Raw genomic sequence first — 10000 nt, forward strand, 5'->3', positions numbered from 1 at the left:
AGAGAGAAAGAGCGAAAGAAAAAAAGTTGGAAAAAATTTCTAAGTCCTAAAATTTCCAAGACCGGTTTTTGGTGGTGACCGGTCGGCGGGTGTGATGGTAAGCCCCGCCTGAGCTCTGGTGAAAGCCCGGCAAAATTTCGGAAATCAACTTTTTCGTACAGTTACTGCCCGGAACATCCACTACTTTCCTATATAGGGAAGAGGTTGTCGAGAAAGAAAAAGTTGAAAAATTTTCTAAGTCCTAAAATTTCCAAGACCGGTTTTTGGTGGTGACCGGGCGGCAGTTGAGCGGGCGGCCCGGCCTGAGCTCAGGTGAATGTCCGGCAAAAATTCGGAAATCGACTTTTTCGTACAGTTACTGCCCGGAACATCCACTACTTTCCTATATAGGGAAGAGGTTGTCGAAAAAAAGAAAGTTGAAAAATTTTCTAAGTCCGAAAAATTGAAAAATTTTTCTAAGTCCCGACGACGTGGTAGTGACGTGGTTGGCGGGACTTGGACGTATAAAGGCCGATGAAAAAAAATGGAAATGGAAATGAAAATTTCTCGATTTCCGACGACGGTGTTTGGCAACGACTCTCTCGCCCGGCCACTGGTCGGCGCGAGAGAGGAGTGAGCGAGACCCGTCGATTCGAAAAGAGAAGCCGTCACACACCGTCGAGGCGTGGCGGCTCTCAAGTGGGTTGGTCGGGCGTGTCGTGATGACTCGCGACCGTAAAAAATTCCCACTCAAATTCTCCCATTTCCGACGACGGTGTTTGGCAACGACTCTCTCGCCCGGCCTCTGGTCGGCGCGAGAGAGGAGTGAGCGAGACCCGTCGATTCGAAAAAAAGCCGTCACACCGTCGAGGCGTGGCGGCTCTCAAATGGGTTGGTCGGGCGTGTCGTGATGACTTGCGACCGTAAAAAATTCCCACTCGTCGAAAATTTTCTAAGTCCCAACTTTGAAAACGACGGTTCCTGAAAGTCGGCTGGCGGTTGGATGGGGCAATGTCCCCGTCCAATCGCTAAAAATGAGCCGGAAAACGGAGACATTATGCGGCGGAACATTAGTGGTTTTCCTTAGTATAGAAGAGGTCTCGATTCCTAAACTCGGAAAAATTTTCAGAGTCCCAAAAATTTTCGAAGTGTCGAATAGTTTGGTTTCTCGAATTGAAAATTTTTTTCAAATTTGCGACATTACGACAAGCAGCGATTGTAAAGCCCGGTCCAAATTTTTCAAACGAGTCTTACTTCTTGTTAGTCCGCCTGGCCGATACCAAAGAATGGCCGACCGTCGACTATCGGGCGAATAGACGGGTGAAAGAAATAAAGTCGAAGCCGGTGGTTGGATAGATATCGAAGGGAAGGCGAAAGAGGCGAAAAGGAAAGCGCGAAATTTCTTTAGTAGCTTCGACGCAAAAACTTTGGTATCGACGGGGAGCTTTGGGAAATGAAACGAAGACGCAGAATGGGAAGTTGTCCGGTTCGGCGTTAGTTGTAGTTTCATTTCCACCGTAGCTGAGCTCCTTTCCGCCCGCCACTTCACATGATTTTAGTTTCGATTCCGTTCGATCGCGCTTGCACTGTCTTTGTTTTTTTTTCACTGCTTGGATCGCGGCTTTGCTCTAACCAGTTTAGCCCCATGCGATCAAAAAGTCTTAAAAAAAAAAAACCGTTGAACGGAGACGAACTCGATGAGCTGTCGGTGTGTGAAATATCATTCCTTCGGTAAAACCGTTTTCGAAATTTCCGATGGTCGGTATATGTAAAAATATATCCGAACCGCGATGTGGACGGGAATTCAAACGCCCGCTTCACCGATTGGTGCGACAGCTGAGAAGCTCGTCACTCGATCCAACGACTCTTGGTCGAAAAGTTCAGAAGAGGTGCGCGCGTCAAACATTTTTTTGGTTTCGGACGTTTCGTTTCTTCGGCACGTGTGGTTTGTCTGTGGCCGTCTGTGAGAGAAATCGGACGCTTGTTCTTTGTTATTTTACCGTAACAAGACAAGACGGGAAAGATTCTTTCTTCCAAACTTACGGCATCATAACCATCAGCGTTTACCGTCAGCGACGATACGGAAGAGAAAAGAAAATGGTGCGCGTCTTTTCACTTTTTGACACCGTATCAAAAAAAATTACCGTTCAGGCGGAAATGTGTGTGTGTGTGTGTGAGCCGAGAGATAAAAAATAAAAAAGCCACCAAACAGAACGCTTTCAAATTATTTCGTGCGGCGTGCGCATATTTCACATTTTGCCGTTTGACGGAAGCTCGTTGTGTGGAACACAGAAGTGGAGATGGACGGAGTTGAAGGGGGGCGAAGACGGCCCGGTCGGACAAAGTCAAGAGATTGAAATATACGAGAGAATTGGGTGGAAGTGATGGCAAATCTATAAAATTCAAAAATCGGATGAGATGCGAGGACCGCAAAATGTGGCGTCGACTCTGACTCTCTTTTACTACGAACTTCCCTTCGACGGAAGATATCGAGAGCTGAGCTGAGCGCCCGCTGAGTATGGCCGGCGTAATTACAAACGAGTTACGGTTGGAGCTATATCGATTGTACGTATCCCGAACGTTCATCGAACAAGCCAGATCAACTCGGCGCCCGGTAAGATGTACGCTCAGTTATGGCCATGACACACGAAGGGAGAATTCAAACGGCTGTGAGTGTACGGCCCGCCCGGAGTTGTGTGTAGGCAGTGACCTCTCAAGAAAAAACGTAAAAAAATTTTTTTTGACAGTCACCGGTCTGCGACAAGTAATCAGTACGAAACTTGGGTGCAATGCAAAAAACATTTTGAGAATCCTTGCTTGACAACAACGAATCTAACACGATAAAAAAACGATCCCCATCGGTGTACCGCTTGCTTTTCTCGCGCTTCGGCGCAGAATCGCTTATTCAGCTGCCCTTGGAATATGTTCGTTTCGTGCATACTTGATCTCGGTCATTCTTCGGTGAACTCTTAAAGAATTGCGCACTTTTATAGGGGTAGTCTGGTTGCTTGTCTCGACTTGAAATGATTTGTTTTTTTCCGCCCATGACTTTCTATACGATGCCTCTATGCTGGCCTCTGACCGCGGTTGTTCCGAGTTTTCTCTTTCTCTTCGAAAGTCTTTGCGGAAAATTCTGCCTCGTGTGACCGTTGAGCGGTGAGGTGTGTGTGTGTGTGTGTGTCGTGCGGGGTGATGCGAGAGTGTGCCTCGGCGGTGGAAAAATAAAAATAAAACTCTGAGCCCACAAAAATTTAAAAGATGTATGCTTGTCAGCTTAGTAAAGCAGGCTTGACTTATGAGCATACAGCACGCCACATATGACCGTCGAAAACCGTAATACGGGAAAAAAAGTTGATGAATATATCAAGACCGGTCGAATGAATCCGATTCACTTTGGGCTCATAGACCGTTGAATGGTCTTTGACTTTGGAAATTGAAATGAAAAAAATCCAACAAACGGATCGGATCGGTGTTTCTCTTCACTGGGACTCGCTGTGACACGCCAGGCGTTGCGATCAAAAATTTTAGTTTCCGAAGAAAAAGAAAAAAAACGAAAAACGTGTTGATTTGGTGTGTGTTTGGTGATGCGTGGGCGAAATAAAAACCCGCAACTCGCCGGATGCATATCAAACAAACATACACGAAATACCTGGTTGATCCTGCCAGTAGCATATGCTTGTCTCAAAGATTAAGCCATGCATGTCTAAGTACAAGCCGCTAGACGGCGAAACCGCGAATGGCTCAATAAATCAGTTATGGTTCCTTAGATCCACTCCATCCTACTTGGATAACTGTGGTAATTCTAGAGCTAATACATGCACTCGAGCCTCGACTGCGGGCTTTCGGGCTCGCAGAAGAGGTGCTTTTATTAGATCAAAACCAGTCGGGGCCGGGCTTTCGGGCTCGCGCACCGTACCAATTTTGGTGACTCTGGATAACTTCACGCCGATCGCACGGCCTTCGCGCCGGCGACGTATCTTTCAAATGTCTGCCTTATCAACTGTCGATGGTAGGTTACGCGCCTACCATGGTTGCAACGGGTAACGGGGAATCGGGGTTCGATTCCGGAGAGGGAGCCTGAGAAACGGCTACCACATCCAAGGAAGGCAGCAGGCGCGCAAATTACCCACTCCCGGCACGGGGAGGTAGTGACGAAAAATAACGATACGGGACTCTTCCGAGGCCCCGTGATTGGAATGAGTACACTTTAAATCCTTTAACGAGGAACCATTGGAGGGCAAGTCTGGTGCCAGCAGCCGCGGTAACTCCAGCTCCAATAGCGTATATTAAAGTTGTTGCGGTTAAAAAGCTCGTAGTCGGATGTCTGTCTTCGGCCGGGCGGCGCCGCTCTGAATCAAGGGTGTTGCGTTTCACGCTCTGGGAGCCCGGGTGTCAAAGCCCGACTCTCTTCACGGTCGGACAACATCGCCGGAGTGGTGGTCGGTGCGTCGTTGTTGTATCTGCGGCCAGAGTTGGAAAGTTCTTTCGGGTTCTTTTTTAAATTTTGGTCGTAGTTGACTCGATTCGCTCCACCCAGTCAATCGTTCGGGGTGCCCTTCACCGGGTGTCTCGGGCGGCCGGCAACGTTTACTTTGAACAAATTAGAGTGCTCAAAGCAGGTGTATCCCAACGCCTGAATATCGCAGCATGGAATGATGGAATAGGACCTCGGTCCGATTTTGCTGGTCTTTTACTTTTGGACCCGAGGTAATGGTCAATAGAGACGGACGGGGGCATTCGTACTGCGGCGACAGAGGTGAAATTCTTGGACCGCCGCAAGACGAACAACAGCGAAGGCATTTGCCAAGAATGTTTTCCTTGATCAAGAACGAAAGTTAGAGGTTCGAAGGCGATCAGATACCGCCCTAGTTCTAACCATAAACGATGCCAACCAGCAATCCGTCGGAGTTACTCCAATGACTCGACGGGCAGCTTCCGGGAAACCAAAGTCTTTGGGTTCCGGGGGAAGTATGGTTGCAAAGCTGAAACTTAAAGGAATTGACGGAAGGGCACCACCAGGAGTGGAGCCTGCGGCTTAATTTGACTCAACACGGGAAACCTCACCAGGCCCGGACACTGGAAGGATTGACAGATTGAGAGCTCTTTCTTGATTCGGTGGGTGGTGGTGCATGGCCGTTCTTAGTTGGTGGAGCGATTTGTCTGGTTAATTCCGATAACGAACGAGACTCTAGCCTGCTAAATAGGTGACGGGTTTTATCAATTGAAACCGAAGGGAGTACGGAGGCGTCGGGATCAGGTGGCGGCGATTCGGGTCTCGGTGGGACTGGTTCCTTTAGTGAGGCAATCTCTCGGCTTGGTTTCGTTGTGCTTTGTTCGTCGGGTGTACGGCCTTCACGGGTTGGTTGCCTGGCGGATGAGGTATGGCGGGGCTTTGTCGGGAATGTCTCGCGGGGGCTGGCTCTATTGTTATTCGGTCGTCGTCATCCCCGGCGATACCTTCTGCTCTCGCGTCCGTCACGCAGTCTTCTTAGAGGGACAAGCGGCGTCCAGCCGCGTGACAGTGAGCAATAACAGGTCTGTGATGCCCTTAGATGTCCTGGGCCGCACGCGCGCTACACTGAAGGAATCAGCGTGTTTCACTCTCCCTGTCCGAAAGGACCGGGTAACCGCTGAACCTCCTTCGTGGTTGGGATTGGGGACTGCAATGATCCCCATGAACCAGGAATCCCTAGTAGGCGCGGGTCACTAGCCCGCGTCGATTACGTCCCTGCCCTTTGTACACACCGCCCGTCGCTACTACCGATTGAATGATTTAGTGAGGCCTTCGGACGGGCTTGTCGGGGTGCCGTCGAGTGGGGAGCAATCTCTGCCCGTGCGGTGCCTACCAACGGCGAGACTGAAAGATGGTCGAACTTGATCCTTTAGAGGAAGTAAAAGTCGTAACAAGGTTTCCGTAGGTGAACCTGCGGAAGGATCATAAACGAACAAGACAAATGTTTTGCGCATATGGCTTTGGTTGAGCACGAAACAACTAAAAGTTGCAAAACAAAAAAAACCCCATCAAAAGTCTTTCGGCGTAAGACATCGTATGAACTATGTGTGGGTTGACGGAAGAAAATCATTTATTTTGAACGGGTATCAGGCGCTCTGATGCGCGGTGGTTTAAAGCGGATTCGCCTTTTCAAATTGATTTTTCTTTCCTCTCGGCTCAAAAAAAAACACAAAGTCTTTCGATTTGGTCTATGGCCGTGAGCAAATTCTTCCTGCTTCGATGGTGAATGTCTCTATAGATTCATTCGACCTTTAGCGGCGCTCACAGTGTTGACGTTAGTAGAGTGAAGAATACGATAGCCCGCCTGGGCCGCGAGTACCGAAGGAACAATAAAGGAGATTTTATAAAGTCTTAGTCCCTAAATCAAACACTTTGAAAAATAAAAACTCGGTGGATGGAGAGTCGGAAAAAAAAAAAAAAAACATCAAGATTTTGAACGGGTATCAGGCGCTCTGATGCGCGGTGGTTTAAAGCGGATACGCCCAATCGAAATTGTTTTTTTTTTGTTTCTCTCTTCGTCTTCGGGATTTTTTGATTCTCGGTGGGGGACGAAAGTGTGAGACTTTACTCTGGACGTTCTTTTCGGGCGTAGATACTCGTGGTTGCGTGCGTGTGCGTCGTATAGACTAACACTCCAAAGCCCGACACTATGCCGTTGAAAACCGAATGTTTTTTAAGCTTGCCCTTCGCCCTCTCGATGAAGTAGGAAGAATTCAAAATCACAATAACACACTAAACCCAAATTCTAGTACGAGTGTTTATCGGAACATTTTCTTTCTGGCTTTCTTTCTCCGCCCTCGCATTCATTTGCTTGGGCGGGTTGGAGAAAAAGAGAGAAGAAAACGAATATGTCGTTTTATATACGACCCTGAACGGTGGATCACTAGGCTCGTGGATCGATGAAGAGCGCAGCAAAGTGCGCTAATCCATGCGAACTGCAGAACACATGGAGCATCGAAATCTTGAACGTAAATGGCGGCCCAGCTTCTCGCTCGGGCCACATCTGACTGAGGGTCGGTCGAATGATGAACGAACAGAGATTTTTTCAGTCTTGGTTTTGCATGTTGGGTCGCGGCGAGATTTATTTTTCACCCGGCCTGACCGCATAAAAGCTCCCGAATCTCTAACGTCTGGGTGCCGCGCGACTTAAGTGTCCGCGATGCCTCAAATACAAAAAAGGGGGAAAAATAAAAGAAGGTTCGCCCTGTTTTGTTTTTTTCCTCTCTATTCAAAAGAAACCTTTTTCGATGGCAAAACAGATGGGAAATTTTTGAGCCAACTCAAAAAAAAATTTTAGAAATAAACACATCTTCTCGAACAAGGTGTCGGCTGCGTGTGCGCGATATACCGCTTCAACGCGAGTTTAGTTGTGTGTGTGCGCCGGGCGTGTCGAAGTGTCGACCACCGCGAATTATCACTCACTCTAACCGCTCGTTATGCAAGCTTGGTTCGCGCACGACGCGTTGTTTCAATACAAAAAGCCGCAGGACGCCCTGTCACTTTTCGTAAATTAATTTTTGCGAATAACGAGAGACTCGCTTTATTTCGAAAAAAAAAAATTTGAACCGGCAATTATTCAATCTTTCCCGGCTTTAAAACGCCAAAGTCTGCCGAGCTAGATAAAGTGTTGTCTCCTTTTGAAAACAAACAATTCATTCTGACCTCAGTTTAGATGAGACTACCCGCTGAACTTAAGCATATCAGTAAGCGGAGGAAAAGAAACTAACAAGGATTCCCTTAGTAGCGGCGAGCGAACAGGGATGAGCCCAGCACCGAACCTCGCGCCCGGTTGAGCGGGTGCCGAGGAATGTGGTGTTCGGGAGGATCGTGCGCGTCTGTCCGGTATCTATCGTCCAAGTCTCCATGAACGGGGCGAGCAACCCACAGAGGGTGTCAGGCCCGTAGATAAGACGAGCCGAGACCGTGCATCGGATCCCTTCCCAAGAGTCGGGTTGCTTGAGCGTGCAGCCCTAAGCGGGAGGTAAACTCCTTCTAAGGCTAAATATCGCCACGAGACCGATAGCGAACAAGTACCGCGAGGGAAAGTTGAAAAGAACTTTGAAGAGAGAGTTCAAGAGTGCGTGAAACCGTTCAGGGGGTTAAACGGGTGGGCCCTCGAAGGTCGAACAAGTCCCCGCTCCCGGCACTTGGTTGTATGCCCTTAACGCTGCATGGAGACTGCCTGAATTGGCGGCTCTCTTGCATAAGTCGTTCTGCGATCGCAATAGCCACGCCAAGGTCCGCAAGTGGGGGGCCTAGTAGGACTCCGCGACCGACTGGGTGTCTGTTACACGGGGCGTCCGTTAGCGAGTTTCGTGGTTACCTTCGCGGGTGCCGCGATGACGAGCGCGGCGTTTCCCAACAGTACTGCCCGGTCGTGACCTGTCTCCTCCCGGGAGGTGTCGTAGCTTTTTTTTGTAAAAGAGAAAAAGTTGCGGTGCTCAACCTGTGGAGGCCCAGAGCGGAGAGTAGAAGTCGGGTCCCACCCGACCCGTCTTGAAACACGGACCAAGGAGTCTAACATGTGCGCAAGTCGTCGAGAAATTATCAAACTAAACTCGCGAGGCGCAATGAAAGTGAAGCGGCCCCGATGAGGGTGCATCCGCGAGGGGTGATCCCGTCTCGAACAGAGCGGGCGCAACCCCAGGGCGTCCGAATGCTCGCGAGATCTTTCCCCCTTAAAAGGGTTTGGTCGAGTCGGCCGGACGAACCCAGAGCGCACACGTTGGGACCCGAAAGATGGTGACCTATGCCTGGCCAGGACGAAGCCAGGGGAAACCCTGGTGGAGGTCCGCAGCGATTCTGACGTGCAAATCGATCGTCGGAGTTGGGTATAGGGGCGAAAGACTAATCGAACCATCTAGTAGCTGGTTCCCCCCGAAGTTTCCCTCAGGATAGCTGGTGCTCGCAAAGAGAACAAACGGAGTTTCATCCGGTAAAGCGAATGATTAGAGGCCTTGGGGTCGAAACGACCTCAACCTATTCTCAAACTTTCAATGGGTGAGAAGCCCGGCCTTTTTCCTTGATTGAGGCCGCGGCAATTGATTTGAATCTGAGCGCCCAGTGGGCCATTTTTGGTAAGCAGAACTGGCGCTGTGGGATGAACCAAACGCCCGGTTAAGGCGCCTAAACGACGCACATTTCGGATCCCACGAAAAGGAGTTGGTTGCTAAAGACAGCAGGACGGTGGCCATGGAGGTCGGAATCCGCTCAGGAGTGTGTAACAACTCACCTGCCGAAGCAACTAGCCCTTAAAATGGGAGGCGCTATAGCGTCGTGCCTATACCGGGCCGTCGGTCGGCAGAGCGAATAACGTCCGTGTCAGCTCGAAGAGAGCGACGGCGCTGAGGCCCCGACGAGTAGGGGGGTCGCGACGGTGAGCGTAGAAGGGTTGTGGGCGTGAGCCTGCCCGGAGCCGCCGTCGGTGCAGATCTTGGTGGTAGTAGCAAATACTCCAGAGGGATCCTGGAGGACTGACGCGGAGAAGGGTTTCATGTGAACAGTGGTTGGACATGAGTCAGTCGATCCTAAGCCGCAGGCGAAAGCCGACCTAGTGACGGGCGTGATGTGTTGCATCTATCGTATGAGTAGCGGGCGTGGTTGTGGTTGAGTCGTGTGTCGGTGATTCTTCTGTGGTGTGCGCGAAGAGAAAAAATCTAAAGTTGCGGGGTCAAAGAAAACACATGAATAAGAAAGCTTGTGAGAATGATAGAAGGTTAAAGAAGTGTCTTTTTCCTTTTTTTGATTTCTCTTAGCCGGTATTTGATTGTTTTTCTCCCGTCTCTTTTATTTTCCTAGTACCGTTCATCGCGTTATGGCATCGCATGCTTCTTTCGCAGCGCCTTCGAAAATATGAAACCATGTATCGTATAACGTGAGACGCCACCCAGGTTAAGGCGAAAGGGAATCCGGTCCTGATTCCGGAACCAGGCTGCGGCTACGTCCGCGATAAAACGACTTTAACCCTCGTAATGTCACGGTCGCGGTAACGCGACACAAACCGGAGAA

The 10000-nt window shown here is 49.6% G+C and overlaps 3 non-coding genes across 3 annotated transcripts in view; all 3 read left to right on the forward strand.

Moving 5' to 3' along the window:
* Window positions 1-3625: 3625 nt before the first annotated feature.
* LOC124319004 lies at window positions 3626-5920 on the forward strand. Its single transcript, XR_006912696.1, has one exon. It is a non-coding gene; the product is annotated as a small subunit ribosomal RNA (ribosomal RNA).
* A 936-nt stretch (window positions 5921-6856) lies between these two features.
* LOC124319011 lies at window positions 6857-7009 on the forward strand. The gene has a single exon (XR_006912704.1). It is a non-coding gene; the product is annotated as a 5.8S ribosomal RNA (ribosomal RNA).
* A 641-nt stretch (window positions 7010-7650) lies between these two features.
* LOC124319007 overlaps window positions 7651-10000 on the forward strand; it is a 4575-nt gene continuing 2225 nt past the window's right edge. The window contains exon 1 of the ribosomal RNA XR_006912699.1: window positions 7651-10000. This exon is cut by the window's right edge and continues 2225 nt beyond it. This is a non-coding gene — a ribosomal RNA (large subunit ribosomal RNA).

This window comes from Daphnia pulicaria, unplaced genomic scaffold (assembly GCF_021234035.1).
Source record: "Daphnia pulicaria isolate SC F1-1A unplaced genomic scaffold, SC_F0-13Bv2 h1tg000109l, whole genome shotgun sequence".
In the NCBI taxonomy this organism is placed as follows: Eukaryota; Metazoa; Arthropoda; class Branchiopoda; order Diplostraca; family Daphniidae; genus Daphnia; species Daphnia pulicaria.